Source organism: Gymnodraco acuticeps, unplaced genomic scaffold, assembly GCF_902827175.1.
Source record: "Gymnodraco acuticeps unplaced genomic scaffold, fGymAcu1.1, whole genome shotgun sequence".
Classification (NCBI taxonomy): domain Eukaryota; kingdom Metazoa; phylum Chordata; class Actinopteri; order Perciformes; family Bathydraconidae; genus Gymnodraco; species Gymnodraco acuticeps.
In genome coordinates, this window is record NW_022989748.1 from 4,347,428 (window position 1) to 4,365,784 (window position 18,357).

The 18,357-nt window shown below is 40.3% G+C and overlaps 1 protein-coding gene across 5 annotated transcripts in view; it reads left to right on the forward strand.

Annotated features, from left to right (window-relative positions):
* Nucleotides 1–478: 478 nt before the first annotated feature.
* Nucleotides 479–18,357, forward strand: part of elavl2 (ELAV like neuron-specific RNA binding protein 2) — a 51,313-nt gene continuing 33,434 nt past the window's right edge. For 3 of the 5 annotated variants that reach the window (XR_004571021.1, XR_004571051.1, XM_034236573.1), the window contains exon 1: nucleotides 479–774. The gene's annotated coding sequence lies outside the window, so the exon portion shown is untranslated. Of the gene's footprint in view, nucleotides 775–1,027; nucleotides 1,603–18,357 lie in introns of those variants that run through there. The other 2 variants (XR_004571060.1, XR_004571045.1) reach the window with 2 other exon arrangements.

The window sequence follows — 18,357 nt, forward strand, 5'->3', positions numbered from 1 at the left end:
GAGGTAAGATAAAGGATCTGCAGTATTTTATGAGGTATTAATCGTACAAAGGTCAGTTTTATACAAGTAGAAGTGTGTATTTACCTGGCTGTCAGTAATGGCTACGCCTCTCTATTTGGACTGGTAGATCTCGGCAGACTGGCAACTTTAAAAGTAGCTCTCGGTTAAAAAAAGGTTGGGCACACCTGGTATAGGCTATAGGGTAGATAGAAGGATGCAGGGTGCATGTCTTATGTCTGGCAGTGCAGTGAGTGACGGTGTGGAGGACGAATGGCACGCGGATGTCTGCCGAGATCCCTGCAGCCAATCCCCTTGCAGAGCTCGTACAGCGAACGAGTGTGAGGTATGCCTCCGCGCTGTGTGTGTATGTCGAAAGCTTCGGCGGAGGGTTACAGACGTAGTGATGTGGCTTGAATATCAAGGGTCAGGACTACTTCCTTTAAAGAGCTGCTCCTCCCGCTGCGCCGCCACTCAGTAATGTCGCGCGCGTGTGTGGCACCCCTGTGAAGAGAAACAGGCACTGCCGGCTTTTTTAATGATTTGATTCCTTTTATTTCTTCTGTTTCCTTTTTCCTTTTGTTTCATGCCTCTGCTGAGAGGAGCTCATTGTTTGTGTGTTTTGATTTAATAAATATTTCATTTCCTCATTTTATCCTGTTTGTGTTGGCTTTTATGTTTCCGAGTTAAAGAGCGGAGCCGTCATTGTGACTATTGGCCAGGGTTCACTCAGAGATTGTTTCCTCAGGACGTCCGTAACTTTCATTTGTAGAAACGGTAAGATCTCTTTTACACTAATTCCCCTGCAGCGCTGTGATGGATGCTGTGTGCATGCGACACTGACTGACGCTGGTGATGCTTCATTGTGCTCTGACGGAGAGATGCTGCACATGTGCTCCTCTCCACATCTCCTCATCTCCTCTCCTCCTCATCTCAAAGGTGCCAGACATGCTCTGGAGTGTATGTGTGTCCATAGGCCGAGCCACAGAGTCTGCACCCGGAGTAAAACTCGCGTCATGTTGGGAATATTCGGGATCGGGACTGTATTTGGAGATTTATGGCTGCTGAAAACAAACCATCCAAACGATTTTCAACCTGGATTTAATTGAGAATTTCATTTAAAACACGTGATTTAAAACACGTGATTTAAACTAAGGCGATTACAATGGTTTAAATGCTAAATAATGCTTGTGATTTATAGGTTAAAGTGCACTTGGAGTTAATTTCTGCATGTTTAAATAGGATTTCTGGTCTTATTGTATACAAGCCTACAGTTCTTATACTGAAAGATATGAGACTGTGTGTATTTTAAATGCTAAATGCCACTTAACAGCATTCATTTTATTAGATGTTATAACTACAATTATGATGCCAAAGGTAAAATAATGTATCTGTACATCTCGCAGTGCACGGCAGCTAATCAATGCTTTATAGTGTATTTCCGGGTTGCACGCTGATTGGCTGAGGCTCTGATTAGTTTACTTAGGGTGGCCTTGTTCCCGCCACCGCCCCTTTTCCGCTGCGCAAACCCCTGCTGCGACCAAAAGTTTGAGAGTGCCCACTTTAGCTCCATAAATAACCGCAGCGCCGAGCAAACACCTACAGGTAAGAGCCCCCCAGGGTACACATTCTTTATTTGAAATATATAAAATATATCAACCGTGCATTAAATGTAGGCAAATTGAATGCATTTATCGTTGACCGCGGCTAGTGTCACAAAGGAGGAAGACATGTGGCTGTGCAAAGCCCTGCTAATACACTTGCTGACGCTGAGCTAGCTTAAATACTGCATTAGTGTGCTAGCTAACCTCCAGCGGTGTGTGTTTAACCCAAAGTGTGTCCCACACACCGCCGCCTGCTGCTCTCTGCAGGACTAGCATGTGCTTTCTCAACATTTAACACAATGCGCCTACAAATATGCTCCGTGTTTAGCTTTTGTCGTGCTGTAGAGGGTTTCCTCAGTGTTTCTGAGTTAACATTTCTGGTAGTCAGTGCCGGTGTGCTGCAGTGCACAGGTGTGTCTCGTTAATCAATCAGAGCTCTGTTCACCTGCAGCTTTGCGGCTGTAACATGCAGCACAACGGGCTTCCCTTTAAATTAAACGAATAAAATAGATGTGTGCAAGACTACAAATTACAACAACTTAAATATTTTTAAAAAATCAATCTTTTTTTTAAACAATATCATTTACACCAGAGATATCCATAATGTAAACGCATTGATTTTAAGATTTAAAATAAAAGCTTTGACATTAACAGTACTCCAATTTTGAAAGCACTTTTATTCAGTCAGTTTTAATGGAATACACATTGCTTTGAGCACTGTAGCTTTGTAGTTCTATTTTGTATGTAATATTATACTTTTGCTATATAACATCATTTGCAACTCTGCAGAAATTAATTCCTGACTTAAAACGACATTATCAGCCTCTCTGCACATAAAGATACAGCTTCATGTGGTGGTGCATTCAGGGTCCAGAGATTGAGAGGTGTGCCATATATTAGTAATTGTATGCCTTTCATGCTTTGTTCAGGAATGTTATGCACACATTCACGTGTCCATTAATTTGAAGAAATGTTAAAAGAATGGCACAGAGCACTACTTTTTTGTGTTTTTAATCCATGTAATAATCATGTCTCTGTATATTCTTCTAATCATTTTTTTTACATTTATATGGACCGAGGAGTCTGAAACCAAGAAAGGCTGAATCAACAGGATATGTATTTATAGCTGTGAAGTAATCGACACACTCACAGATTTTTTTGTGGTTGGTCTGAGAGGTGTCTGTACATACAAAAGAAAAAGGAATGTATGATATTGTATATAACTGACATTGCCATATTGTATATTGCAGTGTGAAAAACTAGTGAAATGTTTACCTGATGTCTAAACTCAGTTACCATCTAAATCTTGTATCTGCAGTCATCTGGAGTTTCTACAGCGGGCCTAGTTGGCTCTACAGTCAACTGATTGATTGTGAAGGTTGGATGTCACTCAGTAGCAACAAACTCTTGTTAGAGATTAGTCATGGAAAAGGCTTTGCTTTTGTACTGAGGTTGTAGCACGCTGCGTTTGATTTATTTTCCTTACTGGCGATGGCTTGTCGTGTGATGCATGCACACATTGAGATGAGGATGCTGACACTAAATTAAATCATGCAGGTGATGCTGTCCACATGTTCAGAGGACGTTTTTTGGCGTGTTTCTTCCTGCTGACAGATCAGTGTTTGTCCTCAGTAGTGTTTGTGCTGCAGGCGTTGCAGAGTGTTGTACAGTAATGTGCTGAATATAAACAGAGGCGTGCTCTTTGTCTCTGTGTGGCACCTTTTCCTGCTTCTGATGGTGTGCAGAGAGTGGCTCTGAATACAGAGCAGCTGATGTCTGAGGCCACAGGCACTGAGTCATCTGCAGTCTGAGGGTCAGGACAATGTTTATATTTTACTTTGTACTAAGGCAGAGCATGTTATCTACCTGTGTGCATCCTGCAGGGGGGGGTGCATGCACACTTTAGTGTAGAATTCTGGTATTTAAGATATCTAAGAGTATATTGTGTGCATTTGAATGCTCTCGTGCTCCAGAATTAACATGGTCACATGTCTCCTTAGTATTGATTTTAGGCTATGTGAGAAGTAGGGCTGCTCGATTATGGCAAAAATCATAATCTCGATTATTTGGGTCAATAATTGATATCACGATTATTAAAAACGATTATCCATTTACTTTGAAAACATCAATTTATTGGAGAGAAAAAATGTGAACAGTATGTTTTTAACAGTTGATTACCCTGAACTTTAGGTATAACTCAACTGAAAAACCAATTAATAATATAATAATTATAATAATAATAAAAAAATCATCGTTTTATTTAGATTACGTTGTTTTCGTAATCGTTGCAAGCCATAGTCGTAATTGCGATTTAAAATACGATTAATTGAGCAGCCCTAGTGAGAAGTAAGTTGAAGTTTGATATTAATGCAATATGTGTTGTTAAAGGTGGGGTAGTGCACTACAATTTGAAAATACACAGCTGGAAAAAATCTGCCACTTCCTTACAGAGCCCCTCCTCCAACACACACAAATGCGCACATGACCAATGAGGGCACGAGATAAGTTTGTGCACAGATGGAAAGGCTGACAGGCAGGTAGGCCATCCAGTTACTTTAGCCCGGCCGGCTAAAATGATTGGTCGTGCTTTTTACAGCGCTACGGCTTCCACAGATGACATTTCTTAATGGATTTGTTGTCAAAGCACTTCAGATATTCATTGCTATCGGGATGTTAAGAGCATTCCATGGAATATAACAAAAAGTGTATCTCGAGCCGGTTTCTCAAACTTACCTACCCCACCTTTAATAAGTGTAAATGCAAAAATACATTTGATCAAAAACTCCACAATCAGGTTTTGTTTAGTGTTTCTTAAATAGTAATTTTGCACAATTTCTTTAAGTATCAGTTATGTCAAGAGCAAAAGAGAATATCATTTCAAATCTTTAAGAAATATTTCCCTAATGTATAGTCATCAGTGCTGCAGCTAACACATGACTGTCAAGGTCTATCAATCTGCTGAATATTCAACCAAGTTTTTAGTCTAGAATGTCTGAACATTGTGAATCATCAGTTATTCCCTAAGCTCAAGATCAATACTGTAATATCTCAAAACATAAATACTTTTCTCATTAAGTTACTGAAATGTAGGAATAAATTGTCTAAATAGTTGGCTTTTAATTTAATAAAATGGCAACTTCGCCATACATCTTTGAAGCTGTAGATTGGGGAAGCCCTTGTGTTTCTATATGTCTCTCCTTATAGTTTGAGGCGTTGTCCTCTTTGTGTCCGTGCTCCTCAGGAGACTCGAGATCTGCTTATTTTATTTTGATAGGAGTTGTTTTGTTTTTTTACCCGTCTCGATGTGGACAATCCTCGTTACCAATAGTGCAATAAGAGTTTAGCATGTAAGGGCGGTAACACGAGCAATTTGTCTAAACATTTAACAAAAGTGCTCCACATCCAGACGGAGGAATGCACCGGGTTCGACTGTCTTTCTAGCAGCTCTGTAGCTCCATCCACGAGCAACGTTTCCACGTCAGGTGTTATGTATGCTAGCAGCAACACACAGAGTTAACTACATTATTCAAACATGGGTTAATGATTAGAGGTAACTGAGTTATTTAGTTTGTTAAAGTTTCAGCTATTCTGTTTACAGTCTGTCATCAGATTATTTAATACGATTTGTTAAAACATTGTTGTTTCTTTTGATGTGAAATATTATGTAGCCTATTTAATTTAAATAAAAAGCAATGTTAATTTTGTTCAAAATGTGTTTAGTTAATTTAATAATATGTATTTTTGAATCAAGTATTCATCTTTATTGTCTTCATTGTTAGTTTCCACATGCCTAAAACAACCTCAAGCTAAATCTAAAAGTTGATGGCTAAATAAGAGGGTTTGAGAAATTGTGCAAGGCATACAGTAATAGTCCGAATAGTCGATTAATCGTTTCATTAATCGATAGATTAATCGATTATCAAATGAGTCGTTTGTTGCAGCCCTACTGTAGACAGGAGATGCCCTCATGTTAATATACGGTCCCATAATGCAGACTGAGGTGTGTGTGTGTTTTCCTCTAAATAAATATAAATGCAGAGTGCTCTGTCAGATGATGTGGGTTATACTCCTTTTGTCCTTCTTAAATGTCCTCCTCTCCCTGGCCTTTTAGTGTGTGTGTGGGGTCATTACAGCCTCTCAGCAGGCTGTGCAGCCACATGTCTCCTATTGGTGTTGTATGTTGTGTGTAGTCCTGAAGCAGAGCTGATGTAAATAAATATAGTTTATTTAATTTGTATTTGCATGTCTTTTAAAGTGACAACATCAAAGTGAGGTTAACAGTGTAAAACCTGCAGAAAAGAATGAATATTATATGTTAAACTTATCGGTGTGCAAATTTGTTTATGGTCTGGTGTCTTAAGTTATGTTGTGTAATTCTGGCGTCAGACATGCGTAATTTATTAGTCATTCACAGGTTAACTCGGCATGAGCGGTGCAGTGAAATGTGTTGCACGAGAGCAATAACATGTATATAGCACTATTTATTAGGGATGCACGATAATTATCGGCCCGATAATTATCGGCCCGATATTAGGAATTATGACGTCATCCCGATAAACCCGATACCAGTATTAATAGCTCCGATAATATACAATATATTTTTTGGGTAAAAAAAATACTGCGGTGTGGCTGGATTGGGATGAGGGGCGCTTGTTTTTCACTCGGCTCCTCCCGTTTTGCCAGTACTGTGGTATTAGTGGTTTAGGAAGAGGGGAGTTCTTCACAAATCCAGCGCTCCCTAACTCATGCCTGGTTGTGACGTAAATGGTGTGCGGCCGTGAAGCTAGGACAGTAAACAAACATGTCGTCGGTGGTATGGGCGTTGGAGCTATGTGCAACTCAAGGCATATGCTCGAACCGGAGCTGCCTGGACGCTAGGGCTGCACGGTATTGAAAAAAACTGACATCGCGATTTCCCCCCCCCCCCCCCCCTGCGGTATATATTGCGTTTTTTTTAACCTGTTAAACCCCAAATTCCCGGCGGGTGCTTTACTTTTTTTTTCACGTCAGTGTCTCAGGGGATCGTAATATTTAAGATCCTATTAATGTGTTCTACCAGATTAACGGAAATAAAATACACATGCGTTAATCGCGTTAAAATAATTAGTGTCGTACATTTTTTTTTATTATCGGTATCGGTCTTGAGAAGCAGGAAGTTATCGGTATCGGTATCGGTTTCAAAAAACCAATATCGTGCATCCCTACTATTTATATGAAATGTAAATGCATTAAAAGGATAATTAGTCCCACAATCAACAAAAGTGAGGTACAGATCAAATGAATAAAAAAGTAATAGACTTGCCTATTTACTAAAAAGTTAGATGCGTTATTAAGAATATAGACAACATACAAATAGTAACAAGTAGCATTATTTAAAAATGAAGTGAACATATGAAAGTATTGAAGGAGCAAATAACAAATACATATATGTATATATAAATTAAATATGAAGACTAAACATGAATTACACAAATGTGTTTATGGCACAATATTAGTGGTATTGCACATGTGTGTCCCTGTGCAGCTTTTTTTATTGAAGCAGATATAGTTTACTGTGTGTTTCTGCAGCTTTACCTTTTTTTGGTGAAATTCTTAAATTGCCACAAACATTTGGCGTTTATTCCTCCTAGTCATTCATAACTCAGTGTTTGCAAGTAAACAGATGCAAGGAAGGCAGGTCATTTAAAGGTCACCTATTGTACAAAATCCACTTTGTCATGTCTCTTCTACATCAACATGTGTCCCCTCTTCTTCATGTCTCTTCTACATCAACATGTGTCCCCTCTTCTTCATGTCTCTTCTACATCAACATGTGTCCCCTCTTCTTCATGTCTCTTCTACATCAACATGTGTCCCCTCTTCTTCATGTCTCTCTACATCAACATGTGTCCCCTCTTCTTCATGTCTCTTCTACATCAACATGTGTCCCCTCTTCTTCATGTCTCTTCTACATCAACATGTGTCCCCTCTTCTTCATGTCTCTTCTTCATCAACATGTGTCCCCTCTTCTTCATGTCTCTTCTTCATCAACATGTGTCCCCTCTTCTTCATGTCTCTTCTACATCAACATGTGTCCCCTCTTCTTCATGTCTCTTCTACATCAACATGTGTCCCCTCTTCTTCATGTCTCTTCTACATCAACATGTGTCCCCTCTTCTTCATGTCTCTTCTACATCAACATGTGTCCCCTCTTCTTCATGTCTCTTCTACATCAACATGTGTCCCCTCTGTGTAAAGAGACTCTGAAAGTTTCAGGAACAAAGATTCTCTCTCTTTTTGTCCTGATCCATTTCTATAAAAACCTGTCTGAAAATGAGCTGATCAGATTTGGCCACTTTATGATGTCATAACGATTTTTTTGTCTTGTGTAACCATTAGCCAATCACCAACCAAGGTAACCCCCCCCCCCACCGTATCACCTGAATCTCCCCCTAGATCAGTGGTTCCCAAACGTGTTGTGCCCAAGGCACACCAAAGGACAAGTAAAAATCTCAAGGCACACCTATTGTGCAAAATAGCCCTTATAACACGTGTTATCACTCATATCATGTCAAATATCTGTAAATGTGCATAATTATTTACTAATGCCAAATAAAATGTGACAAAGACAACTATATTACTCATGAAATATTTATTAATGAAATATTTCAGAAATGAATTTGAAACTTTATCAAATTAGGCTTCATCAAAGCAGCAACACACTCATTTAAACCAGACGGGTCACAACATTAAAAATGAGGCAAAGGAAACTCAGAAGAAATTCAGCACAGAGAACTGTCAATGCAAGGAAGCTGCATTGTCCATGGTCCTGAACTACACATTATAAATGTAACATGTCAGCAATCAGCATTAAAACATGTGCTATTGTAAATATTTTGCCGACTTACAAATTAGTGAGATACATGTGCCTGTCGGGGCGCGCAGAATGTTTTAATCCTTGGTGGCGCTGAGGAGAGGGCCACTCGCAAGTCCTGTTCAACAGAGAGCCGTGACCTCCGGTTGTTCTTCATGTAAATCAGAATAGAGAACGCCAACTCCAGAGATGGGGTCGTTACTAAAAAAATGTAATATATTACATATTTCTGTAAAAAAATTAATATATTACACTACTTCGTTACTATCTACATAGAGTAACTCGTTACTTTACTCGTTACTTTACTCGCCGAGCACGTACGAACTGCGCATGCGTGAGTGGTAATAACTTTCCTTACCTGCAGGCGGCGGTAGTGTGTATTTGTCATTCAAAACAGGCAACAACCGGAAGACAGAAGAAGAACAGACTGCGTGATATAAACAAGCAACAAATAGCGTGTGCGGTAGCTTCACCTTAGCATGTGTTCTTTGCAGGTGCTTGTTGAGGTTTGACGTGGTGTTTACAGCAGTGGATAACAGCTTCTGGCCTGGACACAGTTTGCACCTCACCGTCACATTCCTGTCTATTCTTCGGACGAACTCAAAGTAATGGGCATACCTCCACCCCTCGAAAGTTATCGCTGACTCAGCCATGTTTATGCAGCACTGCACGTGGAGATGTGGACGCGCAAGTCGCGCAGATTACGTACATATAAACCTACAAAGTACTGATATAGTAAATTAAAAAGTAATTATTTTTGTGTAGTTGTATATTGCAATAATAACGTATGGTTGTCACAAAATCCCACGGCACACCCGGACTTGCCTCACGGCACACCAGTGTGCCGCGGCACACCGTTTGGGAACCACTGTTCTAGAGCACCATTGTGTTCTTTCTAACCAAATGTCTCTCAGAGGGGCGTGGGGAGGGGCTCCTTATTTTTCATCTAAAGTAACAGACACAGAATCAGCACTTTGGAAACAGGGCTGAAACAGAGGGCATTATGGGATGCTGCAATGATCTGTTTGGTGTTTCAGACAAACTTCAGAGACATGTTTTGTGTATATCTGAGAACTATAATATATTGATGAAAACAGTATAACAGGGTACCTTTAATATAAACTGACTTATATTTCTGTAGTTACATTTTATAGTTTTGATACTATTACACCTTTTATGCAGAAAAACAATTCCTAAATAAAAACTTCATTACCAGCCTCTCTCTGCAGTTTTAGTGAAGATATTTGTATACCATGCAATGATTATATCTGAGTTATTCCCTTGTTTATTTATTTAACACTACTATGGACTTAATGAATGGAGCAAGTCAGGCTAAATTAGTAGAATATTTATTTAGCTGTGAATGAATCCACACACTTGCAGTTATTTTAAGTAGATGGGATTGGTTTCTTTCATGAAAATAGAATTACATGATGTTGTAAATAACTGAAATTGCCAAATGTGTTTCCCCCATTATATATTACAATTAGGGATGCACGATATTGTTTTTTTGAAACCGATACCGATAACTTCCTGCTTCTCAAGACCGATACCGATAATAAAAAAAAATGTACGCCACTAATTATTTTAACGCGATTAACGCATGTGTATTTTTTTTCCTCGGCCGCCCCGTAGTTTCAGAGCGCATCGAGTTTAAAATACCATCTACAAGCTGATGCTGACAGCCCCGCTCCTGCCTGCCCGCTTGTGGCAGACCACACTTCCACGCTCACCGGCAGGCACCGACTGGCTGTTGGGAGGACCGGGAGGGTGTGTGTATGTGTGGCCCGAGCGAGCGAGAGACAGACCTTACGTGCATTGTTGTTGTTAGCATCTGGTGCTAGCTAGCTGCGCTAACGGATATACGGAGCTGTTTAAATGAAAACAGAGGAGCGACATTTCGCCACAACTGCGCCGAGCACTTGACTTTATGCAGGAAGCCAGACAGTGGGACATTGTACGAAAAGTCAGCACACTCAGCACGGATAGGCGCAACATGATTGCAGCGTCCAGGCAGCTCCCGGTTAGAGCATATGCCTTGAGTTGCACATAGCTCCAACGCCCATACCACCGACGACATGTTTGTTTACTGTCCTGGCTTCACGAGTTAGGGAGCGCTGGATTTGTGAAGAACTCCCCTCTTCCTAAACCACTAATACCACAGTACTGGCAAAACGGGAGGAGCCGAGTGAAAAACAAGCGCCCCTCATCCCAATCCACCCACACCGCAGTATTTTTTTTTTTTTTTACCCAAAAAATATATTGTATATTATCGGAGCTATTAATACTGGTATCGGGTTTATCGGGATGACGTCATAATTCCTAATATCGGACCGATAATTATCGGGCCGATAATTATCGTGCATCCCTAATTAAAATGTGATAAAGTGATGGATTCTTTTAACGAGAAGACAACAAATTCAGTTTCTTTTTGCAATGAAATCTCTTTCTGCAGGGCTCGGATGGCAGCAGGGCCTCATTTAGCTGTTCAGTAATTTGATTGATATATATATATATTTATATATTGTTTCAAAAAGAAAACTGTGATAAGAGAGCAGGAGGATGTTGATATGTTGACATTAGTTCCAGACAGATAGTATAAATTTACTAGAGATGGACATGTGTGAATTTTGTTTCACACTGACTGTTGAATCTCGTTTATTTGAATAATTCCTTTCTCCATAAGTGTTGGTGAGGTTACGATCATTAGTGTGAGTTCTGATATAAATAAAGTTGTATACAACAGTAGTGCACTGATGTGTTTGGAGCATTGGTAACACAGTGTCAGCACAGTTGGCCATTTTTATATATATAATTATGAGCAGATATGCTGGTGTGGAAATGATTTATTGTGTATGCAATTCTATGTGTAATGTTGTGGAAATATTGTATTTTCAATTGGTTACAATATTCTCTAAAATAGTTTTTATAACGGTACTAATTCCCTTTTCTATGTCTATGCAACATTTAAACCAAAGCAAATGTCCCAATTTTTGTAAGAATACTTGGTAATTAACCCGATTCTGAAAAGTGAGATAAGAGAGCAGGAAGATATAGACACAAGTTGATGGTCTTTTACATTGGTTCCAGACAGATGTTATGTATAATGCACATGTGTTGCAGCTGGATGTTATTCCACACTGACTGGTATTTGGATTTTGGTTTATTCTAATTATTCCTTTTTCCATAAGTGTTACTTGGATATAATGCACAGTTAGTTTGGAGTCAGACAGCCAGTTATATGGAGTGTTTCATCCCTTTTTACTATATTTATTTTTCTATGGTGTAAGTCATGTCTGCAGCATAGCATTTGAAGGAAACACTTTGTGTGGAGACATCTCTGCTCTTCTTTAAATGCCAATCGGTAATCATAGCTACTTTGCATATAGGGAAGGTTAAAACAAAGCTATAGTTTTGAGGTGTTGCATGTTGTTCCAGGGGCCCTATTCTGCTCATTTAATTCAGGTTCATTTTTGTATTTAGTGCCTCCACTGGGACAGGTTTCCATACTTTTACTTTAAAAAGCCTACATGGAAATAATTTCAGATGCACATATAAATATATGTATCTCCATATTTGATAGCATTCTCCTCCTATTGCAGCGTCAGATCTTTTTGCAGCGAGGACATGTTGAACCTTCTTGCATGCGTTTTACTTTTCAAGGACGTGTGCCTGCGTGCGTGCTTTCCTGTTCTCTTATCTGTCACGCTCAGTGTAATCCTCTCCGGAGCTGCAGCAGAGCCTCCTCTTCCTCCTCTCTCTGAGTGCTCACTCAGGTTCAACAAGTTCATCACATCTCTAAATCATCTTCTGATCACACAGAAGGTCTTACACAAATTGTTTCATATAATCCCTGACATTTACAGAGTTATTAATAATACCTATTTTAGCATATGTATGGCAATCATATCATGTTTCTTACTAGAGTTAGATCTATTTTAATATCTCATTTTAGGAAACCATATGCATAACATCTTAGTTGAGCTGAAATTAAGAGAGATATTTAATTTTCATATGAGTCTTCTACAGAAAATCACCGTGGTCTGACTCAACGCACAAAAAAAATTATTTTCCAAAATTATAATTATTGTCCGGGAATAGATGTAGTATCACTCACATACTGTAACATGCGCTCAGAAGTATTTATATTGTCTTTCACCCCTAAATAAATCCTTTTTAAAATGAAGGTACAGGTCACCTATAATACATAATATGAGTAATTTTAGTACTTTAAAAAAAATTGAATACAGGATTTTACTTGTAACGGAGTATTTTGAAACTTTGGATTTGCTCTTTGCATGCTGGGAGCCGTAAGAGGAGCTGGTGTTTCTGTGGTGCGTTTGAGGCCTCCCGGGGATCTGGATGCTGCGCTGGCTGCATGCTGAAAGCCTCGGCTGCTGCTTTTATATATATTTTTTTTTTTGGGAGAGGCGTCCTGCCAAGCGTTCTCTTCCAAGTGTTTATCTGAGAAAATGTTCCTGCCTCGTGGCTCCTACTCCGGCGGGACAGCAGCCAGTATTTGTGAATAAAAAGGTTAAACACATGGAGATTGAAGGCAGACGGCTTCTCTAACACAGTATGTTCTCTTGAGGATTTTCGTGGCTCAATATTACTTTTAAAAATGGCTTTCTGTCCTGCAGAAACGTCCAATTGTATGAGCTTATTTTCAGGCTCTGACTGGGTTTATATTTGGAGAAAGCAGATGGAAAGAGCAGCAGGAGGCAGAGCTGAGCTGCACCACGCCTGAGTCTCTCACCTTTAATGACCATTATCAGCTGACGTTCAGAGGATGATATGCAGCTTTGTTGTCGATATTTATACTGCATGAAGCGGAAACAGTAAACATCCTCAAATATTAGGGATGCACGATAATTATCGGCCCGATAATGATCAGTCCGATATTAGGAATTATGACGTCATCCCGATAAACCCGATACCAGTATTAATAGCTCCGATAATATACAATATATTTTTTGGGTAAAAAAAAAGAAAAAAATACTGCGGTGTGGGTGGATTGGGATGAGGGGCGCTTGTTTTTCACTCGGCTCCTCCCGTTTTGCCAGTACTGTGGTATTAGTGGTTTAGGAAGAGGGGAGTTTTTCACAAATCCAGCGCTCCCTAACTCGTGAAGCCAGGACAGTAAACAAACATGTCGTCGGTGGTATGGGCGTTGGAGCCAGGGCTCTCGACTAACTTTTTTCACCATCCTCCCGGAACCGTCCCGAAATACAATCCAAGCCGTCCCGAAATTAATGTGGACCGTCCCGAATTTAAAATGTTAGTTTTTCTACATTATCATTAGTTAAAATCATTCAAAGTTACCGTTAACATAAATAAAACATCATACAAATCATTAGATGATAATTCATCAACCTTTTTATTTGAGTAAATCATTCAATCACATAAACAAAGGCCAAATATATTGAAACAAACACACACACGAGAAAATTACTCTAATATTGAATCCAATCAAGTCCTAGCCAATTAACAAAAAAATCCAACACTGTGTCCTGAAGACAGAACCCAGAGTAACCACTAACCAGGATGACAGTCTGTAACACAGTCAGGAGACCTTTACAAACGGCCCCGCCCCCTCGCACACAGACGGGAGAGAGAGAGCTCGTCTGGATTGGAAAGATCGAAAATACATCATCGACGCATGTTGTAGTCTTATTGCATATTAGAAACGGAGTTGGTGAAACTAAAACTGCGATATAATGTGTATGTAGCAATAATACATATGACATATATTTTTTAGATGTCCCCAGTACCCGACAAAAAGTCCGATAACGTCGGAGCTTAACGTTACCACTGTCTTTAATAATTCCGGCCCGGGGTTCGTTTAATACCGGGGCTCGGTACCCATCCCTACATGGGGAGAGGCGCAGCATATTGCTAAGGACTAAATACGATGGAGGGTTCTCTTCTCAGCCTTATTACCCATAGGGGATGAAGAGGAGTAAGTAAATAAAGAGGCCGGCGCTCCAGGGTCTGGTTCTGCTGTGCGTTTTTGTGATGTAACGGTAAAACATTTCAGAATTCCTCCACGGGATGCCATTGTCATTGTACATCACTCAACCCACGAAATACACACACTCAGTACATAGCTAGACCCGCAAATGTGCGGGCCAGGAATTCGCAGGCACAGCCAGCTGTGTGGCCAGCTGTGTGACAGCGGTACAGCTGTAGCCACGTACATTATGTGTGTGTGTGTGTGTGTGTGTGTGTATTTCGCGGGTTGCTAAATGTTTTGTGCGTGTGTGTTTATGTTGACAATGAGGTTTAATAACTGTGCTACACAAAACGTGCAGTCGGTTTCATTTTCATCGCCATTTGTAGTAGAGTTAGCAGGGTATTTTTATTTTAACTCGTCCCAAATTCGTCCCAAAATTATTTTTTATCCTCCCCGACACTATTTTTTTGGCCCCGGGACGACGGGACGTCCTTAAGCTCGAGCCCTGGTTGGAGCTATGTGCAACTCAAGGCATATGCTCGAACCGGAGCTGCCTGGACGCTGCAATCATGTTGCTCACTATCCGAGCTGAGTGTGCTGACTTTTCGTACAATGTCCCACTGTCTGGCTTCCTGCATAAAGTCAAGTGCTCGGCGCAGTTGTGGCGAAATGTCGCTCCTCTGTTTTCATTTAAACAGATCCGTATATCCGTTAGCGCAGTTAGCTAGCACCAGATGCTAACAACAAGCACGTAAGGTCTCTCTCTCGCTCGCTCGTGCCACACATACACACACCCACCCTCCCGTAGGGCTGTAGCGATACACTTTTCTCACGATACGATACGATACACGATATTCAGCCAACGATACGATTCGATACGATTCAATATAATTCGATACACTTATATCATTTTCTGAAAGATTTTAAAGGGACAGTGTGATTTTGGTGACATCTTGTGAGTGTTCCATTGACTTGGATTGAATTAATTCAACTGAAAACTGAAAGCATCAATTATACAATATATGGCTCTGACAGAGAGTCTACAGCTTGCAAATGCTGGACAAAATGAATCAAAAGATGTGGTGAGAAAATTTGTTTAATTTATTGAAACAGTGCAAACTGTAGCTTACAAGCCTTTGAAACGTAAGTACATAAAGTGCAGTATCACAATGGACAATGGAGAATTAAAAGGTGCAGCAGGTGGCGGAACACGGGGGATTTGAATGGGACTTCAAAATCAATGTTTTGATGGCATAAAGTACCTTAAACATACCGTCAGTTTAAATGCTGTTTTATACTGAAAAACCAGAAGTTCTTGTGCACAACCAGTTGTTAAGCTTTTATTCTGAAAATCCTTCATCTCCGGTTAGCATTTAGCATGTGGCTAATATACCATTTACTATAGAGGTGAATTTAGGAGTGATATGACACGGAGTGTTGCACACCGAAACCTACTGATTTCAATACTACAACTATAGACGTCGAGATATTATTATTGTTGAATATTAAATGAAGGTACAGTTTATTTGAATACGTTTGTTTACAGACGTGGGTAGCATGAGACAACATCCGGAACTACCGGAAATGATACCAGCCGTGAGGTATTTTTGGAGTATTGATTACAGCGTTTAAAATGTATTAAATGAAAAGTCATGAAAGAGATAAGGAGGAGAAAAAGCGTGTTTAGTTATATATTTAATGTACAATGTCTGAATCCTCTGTAATGCGCAACAACGAACATTGGAGACGTGGAGGGCCGGCCCCCAGCAGCGCCAACCGGCCCACAGGGATGAGCCAGCAGAGGATATTTAACAGCTGGAAAGGTGGAGCTCGCTCTCTTCCCTTCGCTCATGAGAGCCAGAACACAGCTGTTTTTCTGACTGAACCATCTTCTGCTTGTAACATTACCGCGCTTTTTATTAATTAAAGTATACATTTTAACCTTCTCAGAGACTCAATTAGTCTCCTTTTTAAAGCTTCTCTCCTGGACGCGAGAATAACGAACACAGTTATCAGACTTAAATATCGATATATATCGCAGGATCGATTAAATTGCACAGCCCTACCCTCCCGGTCCTCCAGATGGCCAGTCGGTGCCTGCCGGTGAGCGTGGAAGTGTGGTCTGCCACAAGCGGGCAACAGGAGCGGGGCTGTCAGCATCAGCTTCTAGATGGTATTTTAAACTCGATGCGCTCTGAAACTACGGGGCGGCCGAGGAAAAAAAATACACATGCGTTAATCACGTTAAAATAATTAGTGGCGTAAAAAAAATGTTGGTATCGGTCTTGAGAAGCAGGAAGTTATCGGTATCGGTTTCAAAAAACCAATATCGTGCATCCCTAACAAATATCCTTTTTTAAGTCTTTAGGTGCAGCAAAAATGCATTTATTTTTATGATTTATGATGTTGTCTGCTGGTTTATGCTGATCTAAAGCAGTGGACACAATTTGTTTCATTGTTTTTACTTCTTGGAAGTGTAAAACCACTTTTAGATGCTCACATTGTCACAACATTTCAATATATAAGAAAATGCATGATTTTTATAACATTTTAATTAGGGATGCACGATAATTATCGGCCCGATAATTATCGGTCCGATATTAGGAATTATGACGTCATCCCGATAAACCCGATACCAGTATTAATAGCCCCGATAATATACAATATATTTTTTGGGTAAAAAAAAGGAAAAAAATACTGCGGTGTGGGTGGATTGGGATGAGGGGCGCTTGTTTTTCACTCGGCTCCTCCCGTTTTGCCAGTACTGTGGTATTAGTGGTTTAGGAAGAGGGGAGTTTTTCACAAATCCAGCGCTCCCTAACTCATGCCTGGCTGTGACGTAAATGGTGTGCGGCCGTGAAGCCAGGACAGTAAACAAACATGTCGTCGGTGGTATGGGCGTTGGAGCTATGTGCAACTCAAGGCATATGCTCGAACCGGAGCTGCCTGGACGCTGCAATCATGTTGCGCACTATCCGTGCTGAGTGTGCTGACTTTTCGTACAATGTCCCACTGTCTGGCTTCCTGCATAAAGTCAAGTGCTCGGCGCAGTTGTGGCGAAATGTCGCTCCTCTGTTTTCTTTTAAACAGCTCCTTATATCCGTTAGCGCAGCTAGCTAGCACCAGATGCTAACAACAACAATGCACGTAAGGTAGTGCTGTAGCGACGTGTCGACGCGTCGACTTCAAAATATCGTCGACGACATATTTCCGCGTCGCTACACACACGTGGGTCACCCAAAGCAACAAGCAGTTCGCAATCGCACTTCAAACACAATGGAGACTGAAACGGCTACCACCTCCTCCTCACAGGATTGCGCACGAAGCCCCCAAACGAAAACATCTCGCCCTAGGTCTTCAAAAGCATGGGAATATTTTAAAGTTAGTCCAAAACGCAAAGATATTTATATATTTATATCTCACTGAGACTGCTGCATAGCCTAGCAGCAGCTAGCTGTGGTGGCTACCATTAGCAGCAAAGCATTTGCTCTCCGATTTTTACATAAAATGGAATTATGGATTATAAATTCAATCATTTTTTTATACATAGACGTTAAAAACCTATGGATTAACCGATTCAGCCGCGTTTTTTCTAATTTTAATGCCATTGAACACGTCTTTTGATCAGATTGACAGCTACGGCGGTGAGACGATCTCCTTAGAAGCTCTGTGAAGGTACGTGTTGTGATGACTGTATTTGCTTCCCCTGTCGCGAGTCCGGATCACTCAGTGATGATACTATATACCTACATAATCTGTGGAGTCTCAGCTTTAATCGGATATATTGTATGTGCAGCTACGATAAGTAATAAGGGTACTTTTATCTTGAGTTCTGTGCCAATGTCCGTTAGCATTTTTCGCTCAGGCGTCATTTAGATGCTTCTTATGAGACTTGTGTTTTGTTTTGGTAAACATGGTTTGTATCGTCAATTAGCTGAGATTATTTCCGT